This window comes from Phoca vitulina, unplaced genomic scaffold (assembly GCF_004348235.1).
Source record: "Phoca vitulina isolate PV1807 unplaced genomic scaffold, GSC_HSeal_1.0 scaffold13, whole genome shotgun sequence".
Taxonomy (NCBI): domain Eukaryota; kingdom Metazoa; phylum Chordata; class Mammalia; order Carnivora; family Phocidae; genus Phoca; species Phoca vitulina.
The window spans coordinates 30,979,397-31,001,771 of record NW_022589716.1 but is presented as its reverse complement, the minus strand read 5'-3'; the positions used below and the strand labels follow the sequence as shown (position 1 = coordinate 31,001,771).

General features: G+C 38.6%; 1 protein-coding gene across 13 annotated transcripts in view; it reads right to left on the bottom strand.

Moving 5' to 3' along the window:
* CHL1 (cell adhesion molecule L1 like) overlaps positions 1-22,375 on the bottom strand; it is a 207,054-nt gene that overhangs the window by 141,155 nt on the left and 43,524 nt on the right. For 6 of the 13 annotated variants that reach the window (XM_032411789.1, XM_032411797.1, XM_032411791.1 and 3 more), the window contains one exon: positions 19,244-19,323. The exons of 5 other annotated variants lie outside the window; for them this stretch is intronic. The gene's annotated coding sequence lies outside the window, so the exon portion shown is untranslated. Of the gene's footprint in view, positions 1-9,206; positions 9,298-10,573; positions 10,667-16,060; positions 16,309-19,243; positions 19,324-22,375 lie in introns of those variants that run through there. 2 more of the 13 variants (XM_032411790.1, XM_032411793.1) reach the window with 2 other exon arrangements.

Here is a 22,375-nt window from a genome sequence, read left to right as displayed (position 1 = left end):
CAACATACATCTGTGCCATGCAGAAATGATACAGGACAGGAACATTTTGTTAGTTTGATAGTCCTGCGTTATTAAAGGTGTAAACTGCCAGTAAGTATTCTCATTGTTGTTCCATCAAGCATTGTTTTCAAAACTACTTCTCCCTTTCTATTTCTTCAAAAAACTATACATTCTTACTACTACTGAGTTCTTTTTTCTACTGCAATACAAATAGGAGCTCTACAAGTTCATTTTCAGAATGATTCTCAAGGTATAGTAAAGAGCAATAAAGGCAAGGGTTATGAACGGTATCATGTACTGTGTGGGCTTGTTTTAAAAGGGCATAAAGAGATAATTCATTTGTCCTATTCATGTGGCAATGAATTTAGTGCCATTTGAATAGAGTACATAAAAAGACTCATTCAACTCATTTAACTACTAATTGGTTATCCTTATAGTAAGGTCTGTATGACAGAGTTAGAGCAAAGCACCCAAGGGAGAAAAACTAAAATAAAAAACTGTGGGGTATTTTTGCAAGTCTGTCCTAAGACAGTGATAGTGCAGCCTATTGATACCATCTATCTTAGATAAGCTGATTGCTGGAAAGGAACACATAAGAAAAGCTCCTTCTTTTAAAATCAATATTAGCACTTTGTGTTACCCCATCTGGCACTGCACATGGATCCATTCAAAAGGTGTACCTTACACATTTGTGTGTAGCTACGAACAAAGTAAAAAATATGTAGCATCATTAAAATCACTCTTTCAACATCCACTAAGCCAACACAAATGGGGTGCATGTTCTCTATGTTCCAAGAACTGTAAAAATTTAAAAGTAAGACGCAGAAAAGCAAATACATGCATAAATCAAAAATGTAATATAATTCTCATCTTTGAGAAATTGGATTCAATAAACCAATTATGTGAATAAATCTTAGCTAGATAGAAAAACAAATATATGGATATGTGAGTGATTTGGAGAAGTGACAAATGCAAGTTGGAAACAAGGGACTCTTATGATGTCCTGTGTAGTACATCTTATAATTGGAAGTTTCTAGTAACAAATGAACATTTCCTTTCTCTAACATTATTCTTCCTTAAGAGAAAACAAAATAACAAACAAGAAACTGACACAGTGGTACAAAGAAGTAGCTGGCAAAATTCAGAACCATCATGGTATAAATGAGAAATTTTCAGTTAACTATTCAGCAAGTCTATTGCATTTTTTTTTTTTTTTATTAACTACTCCAAGAGCCATAACCTCTTAATGCATCAATACCACCCTGGGGATGAGTCTGAATTAGCTCTTTCAGATGGCTAAGAGTTCATTTGATGAATTACCATTAGTGTCAGGGCACTAGAGTGGACAGAAGCAGGTTAATGGAGCAGCTCATTTCTGTTCTAAGGAGCTTAGGTGCCAGAGCTTCTGGATTCTGCTTGGGAGCAACTCTGCTTGGGAATAGCAGAGAAATCTACTCTCCAAACTTCCTTCACTTTGCATGGCATTTATATTGTCTTCATGTTTCAGCCATTTGGAATTCCACAGGGACAACCAATCTTTAAATATCTAAACGAGATCATTAAAAAGCTGTCACTAAACTTTGACAACTGATAGTAGTTCACCTGGTAGTTGAATGAGTAGAAGGCACCTTCAAAGACCCTAGAATCAAAGGCAGCAAAATGCTCATAGGTGCATTTTGTTTAGCTCGCACAGTGGCTTAAATTAGTTCCCTTCCCCTTCCCTTCATTCCTTTTTTAAAGTTTATTTATTTATTTATTTTAAGTAATCTATACACCCAATGTGGGGTTTGGACTCATGACAGCGAGATCAAGAGTCGCATGCTCTTCTTTCTTTTTTTTTTTTTTTAATTTTTTTATTTATTTATTTGACAGAGAGAGACACAGCGAGAGAGGGAACACAAGCAGGGGGAGTGGGAGAGGGAGAAGCAGGCTTCCCGCGGAGCAGGGAGCCCGAAGCGGGGCTCGATCCCAGGACCCTGGGATCATGACCTGAGCTGAAGGCAGATGCTTAACGACTGAGCCACCCAGGTGCCCCGAGTCGCATGCTCTTCTGACTGAGCCAGCCAAGCGCCCTATTAGCTTCCATTTCTTTCTTTCCTTTCCTTTCTTTCTTTCTTGAGAGAGACAGACAGAGACAGAGAGAGTGCAAGCAGGGGGAGGGGCAGAGGGAGAGAGAGAGAATCTCAAGCAGGTTCCCCCTTCAGCAAAGAGCCCAAAATAGGGGCTTGATTCCCATGACCCTGAAATCATGACCTGAGCTGAAATCAAGAGTTGGACGCTTAACTGACTAAGCCACCCAGGCACCCCAGCTTCCTTTTCTTAAACATTAGGAGTTTTAACAATAAAATACAGATTTCTGTCCTTTTTATTAAAAATATGTAGCAAGTCTGACAGGACAAGTCGTGCTTTGGCACATAGCAATGATCTTCCAGAGCTGAGCAGAACATTCCAGTTTTAGAATAGGCCGTTTTCTCCAGTGCTCCAGTCTCCAGCACTCCTTATTGTCTTGTACCTCTCCTGATGCCTCCTTCCTTTGCATTTAAACGTGTGATACCAGCCCCATATCTACCATAGATCTTGGCTGTGAATATACTCAAGCTGTTAAAACCCTAAAACTAAATTACTGACTTAAAGAATTTATTAATAACATATATTGCTTAATTTCTTATTAAAATACTAAAGATTGAACTAGTCCAATTATTATCATTTTATTGTACTTCACAATTATTATCATTTTATTGAAAGTTTATTTCTCCTTATAAATACTATTTAGCTCCTTTATAGCCAACCCTTAACTTTGTGGCTTATATTTTTAAGTTTCAAATTTAACAGATATATTAAAAATCAAAGAGCCATACAGTTCTAAGGCTGGAATGTTTCTTCAATATCATTTAGCTCCAAATCATATATTTTACAAGTAAGAAATCAATAAATTTGTGACCTTTTGAGGACACACATGTAGTGAATACAAAATTCAAGGATGCAATATGATTTTTTAACCTCAGTTCAAAGCTTAATTTTAGTAGTAACTGGCCTTTCCTATCACATGATGTTTCATGAAGGAAAAATAATATAGCATTCTTCCTCATCTTTCTCTTTCCCTCCTTCCCTCTTCCTTCTCTCCCTCTTTCTTTTCTTTTTCCCTCCCTACTTACATCCCTCTCCTTCCTCTTTCTCCCTGCTTCCCTTCCTCCTTACTTTCTTCTTTTAAGACCTGAGGGTAAAAATTATATAAACATCATGCTAAACAGATAGTGTTTCAGTGGACAGCTGCACTGAGCAATTGTGTAGACAATTTTTTCTTCATTATGCTTACATTATGCAATATCGGACTTTCTTTTTGTACAACGATCAAAGGTAAAAACATGGAGTGTGCCCTTGTCCAGCTAGCTAGGAGGCAGAACTAAGTGACCAAACCATTGTGGGATTTAACAGCTTAGCTCGTCATTCAGATGATTCTCATTTACTTCTGAAAAACAAATTAAGTATAATTAATTTAATAAGTAAAAAATGGGGCAGACAGAAAGGCTTCTCAAACTGTCTCAAACTCAAAAACCAGACTAACTTCCAATAAACTGGTGGTTGCCGAGCTGCCGGTGTCTCATAGAAAAATCTGAGAAGAATAACTTAATTTAAAAACCATTCTGGCTTTCCTAATCTTATTTGTTTCTTATTGCTCTTCTCCCTTATTTTATTAGTCATGAAGTTTATAGGAAAATAAGAATTTCTCCTTCCATGGAAAGGCTTTATGCAGATTTTTTTCATCCCACTATGCATTGGATTTCTGAGATCAGCATTTTGAACGAGTTTCACAAACGACAGCCCAGCTGTGTCAGTAAGGTGACTTTTTAAAATGATCTACCTGGGACTTGTTTGGTAAGCTACAGTAGTCAGCTGGTACCCATGTATGTACAGATCTTTGCTGTCATACTTGCAATGGAATGGGGTTTAGGAAGTGGGAGTGAACGCTCGAGCTTTGGTGGCATCATAGTCAAAACAGGATTTTACTGTAAGTTCCTTCCATCTCTTTAAATAACAGACCTACGTTATAGCAAATGTTATGGTTTGGGAGGTAGTGATCCTCAAGTGGTCAGTAATGTGCAAAGGCCTTAAAATTAAAGATCTAAATGGTCATATACTAATGCCTTGATAAGACATGTCTTCTTTTAAGAATGTAAAGGTAGATGGCCATTTTTCAATATTTCAAAAATGTGCTCTTTATACTTTGTTTTTGGTTTTGGTGTGCTGACTGTTGTGCGCACTTATGCAAAAAGCGCCATGCTAAAATTTTAGCATGCAATGAATCCCTACAGTCCTGGGCCCCACTGTCAGAAATTCTAATTCAGCAGGTACAGTGGGGGGTCCAGGAATCTGCATATGTAATTAACATCCCAAATCATTCTTTTACTTATTTATTCAGTTATTCATTTAACAAACTCATTGTGACAAATATTACGCTGTGTTAAGTCTTACAGATATAGTGGTGAAAAAACAAAGTCCCTGCTTTTATAAATTGTTTTAATCCATAAATAAAAATACATAAAATGTAGGTAGTGATAAGAGCTAGGAATAGAAATCTAATAGGGGAGAGCAATGGCAAGCAAAGGTGGATGAGAGACCGTGCAGGGTGGGGGGTGGGTTTGGTATTCAGGCAGGGCCTCCCAGATAAGATGCTGCTGATGTAAGTGACTCAGAGACCAAACCTGGAGAAATACTCCCTTTAAACAGGCTAAGGAAAAATACAATCTGTGCCAAGCTCAAACTTGGTGTGAGATATTTCATGTTTTCAAATTTCCCACTTCTCTTGGTACTTACCAGCTCCCTCCTACATCCCTGCAATTCCTACCCCCACCCCCTCCCCCGTCCCCCACCACACACACAACACAATCACACATATTTTTATTAGAAAGCTGTTGCCGAAAGCTTAAAATAAAGGTTTGGCATAACTGTAGTATGTAAAAGAAAGAGTCTGTTAATAAACCATGTGATGAAATTGCCAAAAAGTTGGTGATCCTAGGTAAAAGAAGTATGGTACCTGGAATACAGGATGTGATTGTTACACTTTATTTTATTCCACTCAGGAAATCCCTCATAAGTTATATCCAGGTCTAAGTGCTTAGATTTAAAATTGATTCAGACCAAGTGAGCTTATTCAGAGGCAAGCTCCCAAGATGGGAGGAGAGATTAGCACTGTCTCATGGAAGGAAAAGTTGAAAGAGCTAGGGATGTTTCTGTCTTCCTGGGAAACAGATGATGCAAGTGAGACATAAAACGTCTCTTCAAACATCTGAAGGTCATAGGGAAAGGATGAGATTTTGTTGTCTGTGGTCCCCTAAGGCAGAAGTGAGAGAAACAGATGCAAATTCCTAACCCCAGGTTTGCAATTATACAAACATGGACTCAAAAGCCTCAAGAGGAAGGCCCCTTATTAGAGAAGAAGAAGTAGAGGCTGGTGACCACACACTGGGTGGCAATGCAAAGGTCTTCAAGACCCAAATGCATGGTGGCATTAAAAGACCACGGAGGTCTGCTAAGAGAAACTGTGACGCATGATTCATGTTCTGTGACTCATAATAGCATGACTGCTTGCTCCCATGAAACAATACTCCCTCTCACTCTCCCAGGCCTCTCGAATCAGAAGTGACGTTGGTGCTGTCTGGACAGTCAGCCACGTGGGAAGAAAGGAACACTATGACCAGAGGCACGTGACCTTTCCAAGGGCCCTACGTGGCCTTTCGGCACTTGCTCCCTCCTGGGGGGCTGCCCTCTTTCTACCATCCCTAGTCATCTCCCAAGTAGCCCCCACCGATCTGTTCACACACCCCCAGAACAAGCTGCCTCTTTCAGAGCCACCAGGCAGGTGTTCCCCAAGATTCTATCTTTTTCAAGATGAGATGTCAGAATTATTGAAATCAACAACTTCAGTGTTTCTCAATCCCTTCAAATGATATGTTCATGATGTGTTTTGTAAGCATGCATTACTTGTGTGTATTTTTAATTGGCTTTCCTATTTAAATTAAAATATCTTACGATAATGTGTTCTCTCACAACTATAAATGGGAAATCAGCATCATTTTACATGAAAATAAACACAATGAAACCTAACCAATTAAGTTCTAAAGAGACATTGTGACTAGCAGACTCCTGGATTTTGAGGTCTGGACTCTTTTTATGAAAAAGAGATGGAGGAAAGTGTTAAAAATGTATAAAATCATGCTAGCACAAAACTAGCCTTTGACTTACCCTGAAGTATCAGGGAAAAAAAATTAAAGAAACAAATGTTTGCTTTACATTAAGTCTATTATTTAATTATATTTAATCTTAGATTACCTCTGATCCTTATATCCCATCAGTGGTATCTATCCCATCAGTGGTATCTATCCCATAATTTGGGATATACTGAACTGACCAAAGCTAATGTCCCCGTCTTAGGAATGACATGAAGCCTCAAGGCACTGAAGTTACCCAGGTGGGCAAAACTTCAAGGAAAAATAAACTAGAACATGGCGGGCACCATGGAAAACCCACAGAGACATCTTTTTTTTTTTTTTAAAGATTTTATTTATTTATTTGACAGAGAGAGAGCTAGCAAGAGAGGGAACACAAGCAGGGGGAGTGGGAGAGGGAGAAGCAGGCTCCCTACTGAGCAGGGAGCCCGAAGAGGGGCTCGATCCCAGGACCCTGGGATCATGACCTGAGCCAAAGGCAGACACTTAACGACTGAGCTACACAGGCGCCTCTCCACAGAGACATCTTTAGTCACCTACATATTAAGCCCCCCTTGAACTGGAATTTCCATGTAAGGGCAACCACAGAGATAGGCAGGACTCACTTCTGGCTCCTAATGCAGTTCCCATTCACCTAGAAAGCTGCCCAGTTCAAACAGTTCACTCATTCAATCATCCAAAAAATATACTCAGGCAACGACTGTGTACCATGTACTGTTCTAGATACTGGAAACACAAAACCAAAAAAACAGACAAGGTTCCTGCCCTTACCTCCATATTTACATGGGATCATGGGGGCAAGAAAGCTAATACAAATAAGCCAGGGTTTCTCAACCTGAGCATGATGGACATTTTGGGAAGGATAATTCCTTTTTTGTAAGAGGTTGTCCTGTGCACTGAGAACAGGACCCTAATCACTAGATTATCAGTAGCAACAGTCCCACTCCCACCCAGTTGTGACAACCAAAAATGTTCTCTAGATATTACTGAATGTCTCCTGAAGGACGAAATCGCCCTTGGTTGAAAACCACTGCTCTGAGGCCTTCTTCCCTACATCCAAATCAAGAGTGCTGCACTGCACAGCTCGAAGGAGTAACATTCACTGTAATTCTGTGTGAAGTTATCCCTCAGAGTTGTGCAACTGCACGTCACTCAAAAGGAGCGGCTCTGCTTTACTGTGCTATGGGTGGAATTACACGCTCCGGTGGTGAGGTACATTGATTTGGAAGTTTAATAAAAAACTAGGATAGAGAATACCTATCAAAGTTCTGGTGCATTTTTAAATTGCGTTCATGAATACTGCTTCTTTTTTGTCTTTTCTTCTCTCTGTCATGCACACACAGACACATACAGAGGTCTGGAACCCTCTTACTTTGTTTGGCATGCCTTTACTTCTAAGTAGCAGCCCAAAGAAAGCAATGAGGCAAAAGCATTATTGATGACTGGTGACTGGTTGCTGTATAATTATAGATAGTTTACCATTCTTCTGGAAATGAGAACATGAATCTCAGGAATTTTGAAAGTTGTGAGTGTGTCAGTAGACAAAGGAAGAAATATCCTTGATCCACAGACACCTTCTTTTTAGACATTAGAACAGACTAATGCTTCTCACCCCTGGCAGTCCAAAAAATCACAGGTATAAGTTGAAAAGATCAACCACCACCACCACCACCACCACCACAACAAAATAGCTATCTGGGCTCTAGCTAGAGTTTTAGAAGATCTTCCCAGAGAACCTTAGATCTAAAAAGTGCCACAGGTATTTATTATTACAGGCAGTCAAAGGTGAGAACTATTGTTCTAAGTTGTCGAGAAACGCTGGGGAAAAATCATGCAGGAAAATAAGGCCTGCAGCACGTGTATGATCCATTTATCTCTGCATCTTCCAGATTGCAGATACCACGTTGCTTCCACCACACATTGATACTTGCCCCAAATAAGTGAAAACCCTTAGCATTTAGACTTCTTCCAGACAGGATACCAAGATAGTTTGGTGTGTGTGTGTGTGTGTGTACACACACGCACATACACACGCACACAGACACACACATACACACCCCCCCCCGGTTACCAAACACAAAGATACTATGTTGCTCATCTGTGCTTCTCTGTGACCTAGAAGTTACTGAATTCCAAGGGTCACTTGACTGACCCACATTGCAAATCAATGTGGTATAAATCACGATCACTGAAAATGTCTGAAAAGGTTTTCATAATCACATGAAACTCTAGGAAGTCTTCCCTCTTGCTTTTGAATCATAACAACCGGAACTCTAGTCTTTTCAGTGGATAAAAAATTTTTAAACGATACACAATTAACTAAGTCACAACAAGTAGCTCAAAACATTCTTTTTCCCAGAAAACAACTGCTTTTTTGAGACTGTAATTATAGTAGGAAGCCAGTGAGAAGGTTAAGAATGAAAGGGTCTATGAATAGCATTCTGAAAGGAAAATATAAATTCTAGTAAAATTTCATAGGGCAGAAATGGGCCCCAAAGGGCAGACCCATTATAGCTAGAGACAGCAGTAGGCAGATCCTGGTGCGTGAGCAGAAAGAAGGGCAGAAACAATTAAAAATACAAGTCTAACTTCTTGGCATGGTTTACAGAGCCCTGCATGGCCTGGTGCCCACCACCTTCTCAAGCCTCTTTCCTTCCAGCTCCTTGTGTTCCAGCTACAGCTGTCATCTTCAAGACCCTAGAGAAGGCCTAGCCCTTCCTCCACTCAGACTTCAGAGCTCAACTTCTCCCAGCTCTGACAGCTCTCAGCCCACTTTATGTCCTCAGAGAGGCCTCCTCATGAGCTGGGGCAGGGATCTTCTCAAGTCACCACAGCACGCTGCTTTCCCTGAGAAGCAGACTCTGGTCTATTAATGAGGGAGTGGAGATCAAAACATGGGGAAAGGATAGGAAGGAAGGTGAACTGGACAAAAGGGAGAAGTGGAGTGGTAATACAGCGTCAGGAGAGGCCTCAGCCTACCTTACAGGGAGTTCTGGGGTGGGTATGATCCTTAGAGCTGTCCTGAGTTGGGCCTTTATCCCTCCACATCAGGCCTTAGATGTGGGTCGCCCTGGAAAGGAGACATGACCTTGAGCAAGGGAGTACTCTCTTGAGTGGAGGCAACCTAATGGGTTGGGAAGTGACATGTGAGGGCTGATTGCTGACAGCACTCCAAGCAGAAGAGGGAGCAACTGATTCTCAAAGGCTGATCGGGACAGGACATTACAGAATCCACCACCGTGACTTTAACCTCACTATCCCTCCATTTTCTCATTTGTAAAATGGGGATGATACTAACAGTCTTAAAAGGTGTACAATATCTAACACGATGACTGGCTCAATGTAAAGTTCTCAATAAATGTTAAATTTGCATCTATACCTAATCTATTCAAGAAAGGATATAGATGTATATCCTTTGATCAGAGAGCACTTTTTTTTTTTAAAGACTATTCCTTCCTTTCTCCCTTCATCCATTCACTCACCCAATATTTACTGAGTGCCTACTAGGCGGTAGGGATTCTCTAATACCTGAGGAAAAGTGTTATAAATTCTTGTCCAAACAGAGCTTACATTTTAGTAAAGGGAAGAGAAAAATAAGCATGTAAATAAATAAGTAATAAGACACTGTTGGGAGTATTAAATGTTAACTGAGGGATGAAGAAATGTGTTTCTTAAGATACTATATTATTGGATTCCATTAGTGGGTCACAAAAATCCAAAACAAACTAATTAAGAGGAATTTATTGGCCTACAAACAAAAACTAGAGAAAAGGCAGAGGGAGAACTAGCCCCAGGGAACTCTGGATTCTGGAACCCAAACACCATCAACGCTATCTTGCTTTACTGTTGTTTCTGTCTTGCTTGTTTGCATCAGCATCATTTGCTGTGACCAGCCTCTTATTCCAGCTTGACTTTAATAAATTCCCAGCGAAGAACTTGTTATGACCAAATTTGCATTACCTGTCCCACCTCCAGAACTATGGTGTCATGGGAACATGACTGTTCCAAAATTTGGTATCTATACACCCTGATGGCTAGGGCAATAAAAGTAACGTTAGTAAGAACTATGGGGCTTTCACCATGTATAAAATATAATACAGTTAAATAATTTATCTATTAAAAAACAAACTCTAAGTACTATCATCTCCTCTTTACTGATGAAAAAACTAAGGCTCGAGGAGATTAACTTGCAAGAGCACACACATTAATAGTATATACTGAAGGTCAAATTCAAGCCCACTTAAATCAGATCTCCAAACCACACACGCATAACTACTAGATAATTAGGCCATACTAATGGTGGTTACTATATAGTTATATCATAATAAATATAATTATTTCATTACCTTAATTAATCCATGCTAATCGGTCTTCCATCCAACATGAAGGCATGATAATTGGGTACTCGCAAATGAAAAGCATATCCATACAGAGGCTGACTAAATGGGAAATATTGTAAGAAAAAATAGCAAGGGAAATCAATGTGAAATACTATTTGATGCTACAATCCTTGAGACCAATCAGATAATGATTGACCAATTTAACCAGATCTAATTCATGTCGGGATTTGCATGCTTCCATTCAGTTGAGTGGGGTCTAGAGTACATTTGAAAATCAGTGAGGCACTGTGAAGTGTGTACTAGTCCAAAAGTTGGGAGGCAGAAAATGTAATTCCAATTAAATACGCAGTTGAACTTGAGTGGGTCAACATCTCAGTAACTAACCTGTAATGTAGAGATAGTAGCACCTGGGCTATCTAGTTAATGCATTTAATATGTATCCCTTAAGGGTAAAGATAAACATGAAAGCATTTAGACTGTTTATCAAGCAAAACATAGCAGTGAGGTTTTAAAATACCAAATAGAAAAAAAATACGTATCTGTATTCTTTCTTATATCTGTGACGCTACAGAAAAGATTAAATGTTTAACAAAATATGGTCAAAAGTAAACTTTGTAAAGCTGAAACTGTAATTTAAGTGAAGCATAAAGAAGATGCCCCAAACCAAATATTTACACATTTAAATAACTAACAAGGTATAAAATAAATCATTTTCCCTTTTCTAGATTTATAAATGTTATAAAATTTTATTTTGACCAAAATAACTTTAGAAATATTCTTATGTATTTAATAAGAGAAAAAGAAAACACTTTACTAGTGGTCTTTCTGGATGTAATAGTTGAAAACTTCGGCTTGAAGCCTCATTTTTTATCATTTTATTTTACAGTCCTTAGATTTCAATTTCCAACTCAGCTTGATATTTTTAGTTGGAAAACTAAATTCATTTTAAATAGGACTGTAAAAATGTGACAATTACAAAGGGAATGATTTGAGAAACCAGCCATAATGGGAAATTAAATGTCCCACCGAAACACTTTAAAGGCCTTTTAGCAGAAGAAATGTGTGCTATAACATTTAATCTAAAATAATAGAAACTTCTAAAGTGTGGATTAAAGAAATGTAAGTAAAGTTGCTAAGAAGTGGAATTGTGTTTTTTTTCCAAGTCCACTTCTCCTATACAAATTAAAACCACAATGAGATACCACCTCACACCAGTCAAAAGGGCTAAAATTAACAAGTCAGGAAACGACAGATGTTGGCAAGGATGTGGAGAAAGGGGAAGCCTCTTACACTGTTGGTGGGAATGCAAGCTGGTGCAGCCACTCTGGAAAACAGTATGGAGGTTCCTCACAAAGTTGAAAATAGAGCTACTCTATGACTCAACAATTGCACTACTGGGTATTTACCCCAAAGATACAAATGTAGTGATCCAAAGGGGCACCCGGACCCCACTGTTTATAGCAGCAGTGCATGCTGTACTAAGAAAAGGAAATTATATTGCACAGGATGCTTAGGATGCTTTGATGCATTTCTTCTTTCCCCTTCCTTCTCCTGCTTTCTCTTGCCTCCTTGCAGAGAGTGTTGTGGTGTATGTAGAAGCATTAATCTTTGATCTTTGTGCATGAGGCTTTCTTCCACTGTAGGACCATTTATGACAGACTAAATTAGCCTTTAATCAGAAGCTTTGATTTACTTCCTAATTCTCCGCTTCATCACTAGGCTCTGAAATGTGTCTGCTCCCACTGCCCTCCCCAGTTCAGTTGGTGATAGCAGTGATATATTTCATTGGTTTGTTTCTTCTCTGAGGCCTCAAATATTTGCACATGTGTGCAGTTCAATAAAAAAATGCTGTTTAGGGAAGATGCCTATGATTTGTGTCAATGTTATACATGATATCTTTCCCCAACATGAATTGCCTTAGGGCAAAAACGGCATTTTGTTGAAAAAACACAATTTTCTCTCCTCAGTGGATTTCACTGTAAGTCATTTGTTTGGTTGTGCTACATAATTTCACGGATATCTTATTTGTGCAGTGTGTCATGTTGCTACTTGAAAAGTCCTTTTAAATAAAAATATAAGATCCAAAGTGTCCATTTATTAAAAAGATCACGCAAGTTTTCCTGGGTTTCAGTGTCTCTTTGTCTGTAATATTTTAATGGTCATTTTACTTCAGTCTTCCCTCTGTAATGAAATAGTAACTGTTTTCCTACTGATAAAGGACTCTGCCTTCTGAAATTACCAAGAAAGAAAAAATAAATTTAAAAATTAGGAAATGGTTGTAAGACTGAACCCAACCCCATCAAAATCTTAAAAAACAACAGACCTGCAGTTACAACAAAAACCTTCAAAATGATCACAAACCTGAGCTTACAAACAGAATTTTCCACACACTGCTCATTCTATGATCATTTGATTTTGAGATGCCATTTCCCTAGTGACTTAAAATCTTCCTATAGCATTTTAACAGCATATCTATATGTCCTAGCTTCCCTTTGGAGCCCTCACTGAGTTTTCATCCCTTGGAGATCACATTTATTTGTGTACATGATTTGAGTGAAAGCAAATCCAATAAGACTCCAGTTGAAACAAACGTATTTTTGGCACCTCAATACCGAAATTATGTATGCAAATTGGAGGTAGTCCAAAGAACAGCCAAGAGAATGATGAAGGGAATGGAGTGCTTGGCTAAGGAAGAAATGTAAGGCTTCTAAATGTCCCAGAGTGGGTAAACAACAATAAAGGAACATAACAGCTCATAAATATTTAAAAGGTGTAAACATCAAATATGGATAGGGATGATTAATTCTGGACAAGGGCACGGAGTTAGTTCTGATTATATCATTGAAAAGAAAGGGGGAAAAAAAAGAAAAGAAAGAGGATACTGTTTAGTATCGTCATTTTGAAACATGAAACATTAATTATTTATGCAAAATATTCTAGCATCTAATGGAATCTTATCACTTTTGAATATCCCATTTCAAAAGATGCTGAAAAATTAACACTTAAATTATGCAAAAGAAGAGAACTTTTTTCTGAGGAAGTCAACTTTACTTATTTTCCACTTAGGCTTTCTCTCTTTTTTTTAAGATATAATTAATTAATTACTTTGAGAGAGTGTGAGCCGGGTGGGGGGGAGGAGGAGAGGGAGAGAGAGGATCTCAGTCACACTCAGGCGCCTGAATTGGGGCTTGATCTCATGACCCTGAGATCATGACCTGTGCGGAAATCAAGAGTCAGATGCTTAACCAACTGAGCTGCCCAGGTGCCCCACCACTTAGGCTTTCTTGAGAGAGATTTCCATTTTGCAGAATACTCATTGGGAATACCACATGCTTCTACTTCCTAGTGGTCCTGAAGTGAATTAGCCATATGCCAATGATGAGACCAGGTCCCACTTAGCCAGGTAGGGAAATGAGAGAGAGGAGAGTTAAGGGAATATTAAAATTTATCAGAAACCAAGTTTGAGACTAGAAACTCCTAAGAAGATTGTCTAGATTACAGAATCTAGAAAAGCAATCCTGGAATTTAGCATAGAAGGTGCCCAAGGCAGCCACATGCAGAAGAATGAAACTGGACCATTTTCTTACACCATACACAGAAATAAACTCAAAATGGATGAAAGACCTAAGCATGAGACAGGAATCCATCAAAATCCTAGAAGAGGCAGCAACCTCTTTGACCTGAGCCACAGCAACTTCTGGCTAGACGCAACAGAAACAAAAGCAAAAATGAGCTATTATGACTTCATTAAGATAAAAAGCTTTTGCACAGTGAGGAAACAGTCGACAAAACCAACAGACAACCAACAGAATGGGAGAAGATATTTGTAAATGTGTTATCAGATAAAGGGTTAGTATCCAAAATCTATAAAGAATTTATCAAACTCAACACCCAAAGGGCAAATAATCCAGTCAAGAAATGGGCATAAGACATGGACAAACATTTCTCCAAAGAAGACATCCAAATCGACAACAGACACATGAAAAAATGTTCAACATCACTCGGCATCAGGGAAATACTAATCAAAACCACAATGAGGGCGCCTGGGTGGCTCAGTTGGTTAAGCGACTGCCTTCAGCTCAGGTCATGATCCTGGAGTCCCGGGATCGAGTCCCACATCGGGCTCCCTGCTCAGCAGGAAGTCTGCTTCTCCCTCTGACGCTCCCCCCTCTCATGCTCTCTCTGTCTCTATCTCATTCCTCTCTCAAATAAATAAATAAAATCTTTAAAAAAAAAAAAAAAAAAAACCACAATGAGATACCACCTCACACTAGTCAGAATGGCTAAAATTAACAAGACAGGAAACAATTAATGTTGGTGAGGATGCAGAGAAAGGGGAACCCTTCTACACTGCTGGTGGGAATGCAAGCCGGTGCAGCCACTCTGGAAAACAGTATGGAGGTTCCTCAAAAAGTTGAAAATAGAGCTACCCTATGACCCAGCAATTGCACTACTAGGTATTTACCCCAAAGATATAAAGGTAGTGAACCAAAAGAGCACCTGCACCCCAATGTTTATAGCAGCAATGTCTACAATAGCCAAACTATGGAAAGAGCCCAGATGTCCATCAACAGATGAATGGATAAAGAAGTGGTATATGTGGTATACCATATAAGTGGTAGACACACACACACACACACACACACACACACACACACAATGGAATATTGCTCAGCCTTCAAAAAAAAATGAAATCTTGGCATTTGCAATGACGTGGATGGAACTAGAGGGTATTATGCTAAGTGAAATAATTCAATCAGAGAAAGATAATTATCATATGATTTCACTCATATGTAGAATTTAAGAAACAAAACAGGATCATAGAGGAAGGGAGGGAAAAATAAAACAAGACGAAATCAGAGAGGGAGACAAACCTTAAGAGACTCTTAACTATAGAAAACAAACTGAGGGTTGCTGGAGGGGAGAGGGGTAGGGGAATAGGGTAACTGGGTAATGGGCATTAAGGAGGGCATGTGATGAAATGAGCACTGGGTATTATGTACAACTGATGAATCACTGGACTCTACCTCTGAAACTAATAATACATATATGTTAATTAAGTGAATGTAAATAAAATAAAATGTAAAAAATAAATAAAATTTTTTTAAAAAGGAATGGAAAAAAAAAAGAAGGTGTCCCAGGAGCAATCTATCAGGATAATGTTCCCCTCCCTTCATTCTTCCTTTCCTTTCCTTCTGCCCCCATCTTTATAAAGCATCTAGTATGTGCTAGGTTCAACACTCAGGGTTAACAAAGCAAATATGTATTTGAACTGGACATTGCTCTCAAAGACATATTCACAAGACAAATATGTAAACAGTTAATTGCAATTGAGTTGAGGGCATATAAACACAATTAAAACAAGACAGAGGTAGGATCAGCCAAGTAAGTTGCATTTGTGCAGGGTGATAGGGTTCTCCAGAGAAATACAACAAACAGGATATTCAGATAGATAGATATAAAGAAATTTATTATATATAGGAGTTGGCTCACATGACATGGAAGCTGAGAAATCCCAGGATCTGCTGTCTACAAGCTGGAGAACAAGCAAAGCCCGTGGTGCAATTCAGTATGATTCCAAAGGCTCAAGAACCAAGATAGGACAGAAGATGGGTATCCCAGCTCAAACAGAGAACAAATTCACACTTCTTCTGCCTTTTTGTTCTGTTCAGGTCCTCAATGAATTGGATGATGCCCACTCAAACTGGTGAGGGAGATCTTCTTTATTCAGTCTACAATTCAAATGCTAATGTCCTGCGGAAACAGACTCACAGACACACCCAGAAATAATGTTTTACCAGCTGTCTGGGCATCCCTTAGCCCCCGTCAAGCTGACAGAAAATTCATCACCATATGCAGTAAATACAGCACACTGCACTGAGAACATTTCAAAAACGAAAGGTTGTTATATCTTGTCCTCTCTAGAGCATAGGAGCCAAGCCCTGACATAACTAAACATGTGAGTGGTGTTGACAGTGGATCTGGATGTCACTGGGAAATAATCAACACCTTTATGAAAACTTCACAGGCCAGCAAGGGGAGGCAGCTATAATCTTCTCTCACATAATAGCACTTTGCTAAGACAAATTAAAACACTACTCTCTCTTACCTCCTAGGGCATGCAGCCTAGTCTCTGATATATTAGAACCCACCCCACCCGAGTCCATAAATCAGTGGGAGGAGCAGTGTGTAGAGATAAGCACCATCAACCAGTCTCAGCAGGTGACCCAAGGTGACACACCATATTTAACAAAGCCCATATATTTTGAGTGACCTTCTGTTACAAAAATATAGTCTCTGTCATTCAACTACTTAAGCCTTCTGTTAAGATGTATGGGTAATATCTTTGGATAAATTATACATAGATATGATTACAATTGAAATGTATAGGTGAACTTATATCAATCTGCTATGCACAAACTCAAACTCACAAAATTTCTAACACTTAAATTGTAGATTGTGCTGTGAACAAGTTCAGATAAATCTGGGTGTTGAAAAACAGCAAAAAGAGCAAAATTAGTATTCATATATTACAGTCTAATCAGAGCCTTGGGAATCATTTCACTCTTTTTTTTTTTTTTTTTTTAATTTGAGAGCCTCTCTGGAAGGGAGAGGGAGACTCCAAATGAAAATTTTTCAAAAGAAAATTGATGCTTGAATGTGTGTGTGGGGTGGGGTGGGGGGGATGATATCCAAGGACTAGGATTCCATAAACGCTTCCTGGAAGATACAAAAGCTGAATTTCTCAAGCACCACAGTGAAAACTGATGGCAAGAGAACTGATTTTGTAGAACTAAGTAATAATTTGATCAGTCATCAAGAAAAACACAAGAAAATGAACAGATTTTAATAAAATAGTGAATTGTTGAGTATACAGTTGTTTTGCAGGTTGCCATCCATTTTCATGATATCAAAAGACACAATTATTAATACATCATCATGACACAAGCACAATTAAGGTTTCTCATAGTAGTATGATAACGACTTTTTAAAAATTTAATACCCTGGACATTGCATTTCATCCTTTAATTTCTGGAAATATTTACCTAGGTTTCTTGTGAATTAGAAATTTATTTAGGATGAGATCATGTAGTGTTTTAACATGACAAATGTACCCCTCATTACCCATCATCATCAAAGGATTTGATTAATCAGATTTCAGAAAGGGTTTTCTTCAAGAATATGAGTGTATATTGCAAATGCTTTTTAGTCATCTAGTAGAACAGTAGATTAAACAGAATTGGAAACCCTGTGCAGGGTAGCCCTCTTGGAGCCAGCTCCAAAGGAAGGATCTAAATATGGTGGAGGGACAAAACCACCCCAGTGCATGAGACAAAGAGACCAAATTTATTCAAAGCACACACACATACAATTTCCTCATAGACTTATTCTTGGAGTAGCCCCCCATTCATTTAGAAAGCCCCTCCTGGTTACCAGGCAGTAAGTATGCTAACAAGGACTCAGAATCAAGGTGTTTCATCTGTTTCCACATTATTTTCAGCTGTTTCTTCATTATTTCATAGTTATTAAGATCCTAGTTTACAACCAGCATATAGAAAGGTTCTGCATTCACCAGATAATATCTTAATTCTTCAGGAGTACATAGTCTATTGGTAATGAAATGTGCTCTTGAGAAAGTAAGAATAATATTATTCTTTCATTCATATCACTGGAGGAAAAACACTACTTTTTTTTCTTAAATCACTTTGTCTTTAAAAAGTCATAATGATACTAATTGTTGACATTTACCAAACAATATTATGGACTAACCACAGTGCTACTAAGTGTTACCAAAAGAATCCAACTTAACCTGTACCTATAGGCAATCACAACTATTATTATTTCAATTTTATAAATTAGGAAACGGAGGTTTAAAAGGGCTGAGGGGCAACTGGGTGTCTCAGTCATTAAGCATCTGCCTTTGGCTCAGGTCATGATCTCAGGGTCCTGGGATCAAGCCTCGCATCGGGCTCCTTGCTCCACAGGAAGCCTGCTTCTTTCTCCCCTACTCTCCCCTGCTTGTGTTCCCTCTCTGGCTGTCTCTCTCTCTCTCAAATAAAATCTTTAAAAAAATAAATAAAAGGGCTGAAGCAGCTTCCCCATAACCACATCCCTGTGTGTCTGGCCCTGGAAAGTGGATTTTTCTCACTCCTCCAAACTCTCTGAAATTAGTTACAATTCAGCCTGGTACTGCACAAAGAACTTGAAAAAACTCCAAAGGAGGATTCAGGTCAGATTTCACATTGATCCAAATCCAAGGGACAGTTACTGAAGCTGAAAGTCCTCCAGACCATGAAGGGGTGAGCTCTGTTTGATGAAAATACAGGTTTTCCCCCCTAAAACTTCAAGCCTCCTAAGCAGCCGAACTTCTCAGATCATAATGGTGAAATTCATTTTCTATAAAAAAATGATGTTCAGATAAATACCAGGATTCAACCTTCAAATATGCCAAGAGGTGAGCTCACAGAAAAATAACTTTTAGTTAAGGATTTTGCCCTTTCAAAAATAAGCCAGCATTTTAATGAAAAGTAACAACCACCACCACTGCCCTCACATGTTATATACCTGGTCCATACCCTGTGTCACTCCCTCTGGCTACACTCTTCTACCATGCATTGCAATAATTAAATGCATTCAAAACTGCATAAGGCAAATGATTAAGAAAAATATTCTTACCAGTAAGTTAAGTTCCCCTTAGTTTCACTACGGTATGTCTGCAGTATTAAGACGGGGTCATTGTTTGCAGTTTATAGCACCTAGAGATAGATTTGAAAGTTATAATTATGGAGATAATTTTTATCTAAAAAAAACCCAAAACACTTTTAGGGGCTCCTGGGTGGCTCAGTCAGTTAAGTAGCTGACTCTTGATATTGGCTCAGGTCATGATCTCAGGGTCCTGGGATAAAGCCCTGCATAGGGGTCCGTGCTCAGCTGGAAGTCTGCTTGAGGATTCTCTCTCTCCCTCTCCTCCCCAAAAAATTCCCAAATGCCTAAACAATAACACTGTTCTATTGCTATAAAAAGACATCCTATAGATTCCTATCTATGAATAAATGAAGCAGAGAGGGCAGACACGCAGAAAACAGCCACGTAATTATACTTCTCATTGAAAAAAAATATTGACATGTCTTCTCTCACAAATTCAAGGATTTTGCAAGAGACCACAGTATACAGGAATTTCTACTTGGCAGTCCTCCATGAACTGTTCTTCATAGTAGCCACTTACTTTTGTCTGAGGCTGTGACCAATGTGTCAACATAAAACAGTAGAGACTAAAGTGATGAGAGCTCTCTCAGGAAGCACTCTCCAAGACCAGAACTCTATGAATTACATAGCCTTCAAGAGACCAGCTCTCACCCAGGTGTGCTAATTCCAAGGCTCCCATCTTTTTAAAAATCAACATAAGGAATAAAGGAAGTGTTTCAACCAATACATACAATCCTTTTACTGCTAATTCCCAGATAATTTGAGGCTTGGCTTCCAATCCCTAAAAGATTGCTTATAAGCCTTTTTTCAGATGCTGTCCCACGAGTATACCTTTAAAAAGCTAAGACTTTCTGTTGAGCATAAGGATAGTCAAAAAAGTCAAAGAACTGGTTTTGCATACCAGTTGTCATAACTTAATGAGCATCATTCAGAAGAGCTAAATTCCGTCTAGTAATTCTAACTCATTCTGGTAGAAATTACTAATTAAAGATAGTTATAAAACTACAATATTTTTGGCCTGACAAAAAGAGAAGAACGGTTAAAATATCCAAGCAACTCAATTCCCTTTCTTTGCATTATTTGACAGTATCTTTGGCCTTATTTCAAAAGCTGCTGCCAAAAAGTTATAAACAGATTGCAATGCCTTCACAGAGAACTTCACACCAATACACTGAAAAACAAATTCTACCCTGGCAAGTATAAGAATAGTCCCTACTGCTGTCCAATTGACCAAGTGACACACTGCAAGGCTGTGCCCTGTCTACTTTTGTTTAGTGACCTCATTTCAAACCCTTTAGGCCTACTTCTAACACCATTATTTGCATTATTATAACACACAGAATTGTTTATGGAAGACTAACAACGCATAGAACAACATTTAATATGGCTCCTCGTCCATGGGTCCATGGGTCCATGGCACACATTGCTAGAGAATTACTGTGTTTACTGAGTTCTACAGGCTAATAGAAGAGTTTGACCTAACTAGAGGAGCACAGAAAATTGCCATCATTTTGGTGCGTCCAGCATCTTCTATGTGTTACAACAGTCATTCAACAGGGAAAAGAAGAAATGAAATATTTGCACATGTTGATTCCAAATGGGATCTGCTGATGTCCTGCCCCATTGAATGAGGCTGAACTTAAATGATGTGATATAGGATGTCCTCGATCTATTCCAGTGATAAAGAATGTCACAAATCAGGTATATTCTACAACGAGGGAGCCACTTTTATAGTTCTAATATTAAATCTCTCTGAGACATCTTTCCAAAACCCATCCATGTCATATAGCTACTACAAGGGGCTCTTCCCAATGGCTCCCACCTTCTTAACACTCTCAGGGACACCCATGACAACAGGGATCAGTGCCCGTGCTGAATTATCCACACTCTCGCTTAGCATTTTCAAGACTATTGTTTGGCATTAGGCATGAAGACTGTAGCTACTGATCAAACTTATTTGTATGCTCACAGCAGCAGCACATGCCTGCTGAGCTCTCATCTGCTTCATTCAACTTCGGTTGAGAAAGCATTGCCATTAATCATGGATATAAGTTCTTTGCAACTAATCCAGTCACCGTGTGTGTGTGTGTGTGTGTGTGTGTGTGTGTGTGTGTGTGTGTGGCGTTGGTGAATATAAAGGATTATCTCTTGTTAGGTCTTTCATTATTTCATGTTGTAGGTATATGAGCTCCAAAATGGGGTACACAGACAATCCTTTAGAATGCAACAATTATATATGTATTTGAAATTGTAACACATATTAAAACCTTTATGTTGATATTAAAATATCTATATATACATATGTGAGTATACATGCTATTTTAAAATCATTTTATCTCATTCTTTCTAATTCCTGTTTCCTTTTCTGTTTTCTTACAGTAATATTTAGCACACTATGTATCTGGACAATTCAGATAAGCATATATTGGACATATAGGCGCAAACATTTTTAATGATAAGGGTATGCACATACACACACAATACTGTAGTCCAAGAAAATGTCTTTCTCATTTTACTTTTATGATATTTATCAGGATATATAATTCTTTGAATTTATTTAATCTACAAGACTTTATCCTTTCTCCCACCATCATTGATATAGATACCAATATCTTATTTTCTATTCTTAGCAAATAGTTGTTTCTTTTTCCAAAGTCCCTAAGTTTCCTCTACTTAAGAGATTTAAATAAATATACCTACCAAATGCAAAGAGGGGAATAAATAGAAAAACTGATGGGAAATTCTAAAGAATCTTGAAGTATATTAAAGCAAAATGGGCCTTTGGTTGGTTTTTACTGGGGGAAGATAAAAGCTTGAGTGAAAAAAATATATAAATACATAGTTTAGGTACATCAAATTAAACTGTACTCACTTAAGGAAACAAAACACGGAAAGAGAGAGAAAGCGCGCTAGAGGGAGAAATGGAACTTCCTCAAAAGCAAAAGGCATTAAAGGTGGAAAGGTGGATGAGGCTGGTCCACTCAGTGAACCGCACACCTGTGGCAGCAGCTTTGAATCAGGTAAACTCAGGTCGTCAGGCCTTCCTAATATGGACATCTTACTGCTCTGGTTATTTAGTATTTGAAAATAGTATTTTCCACA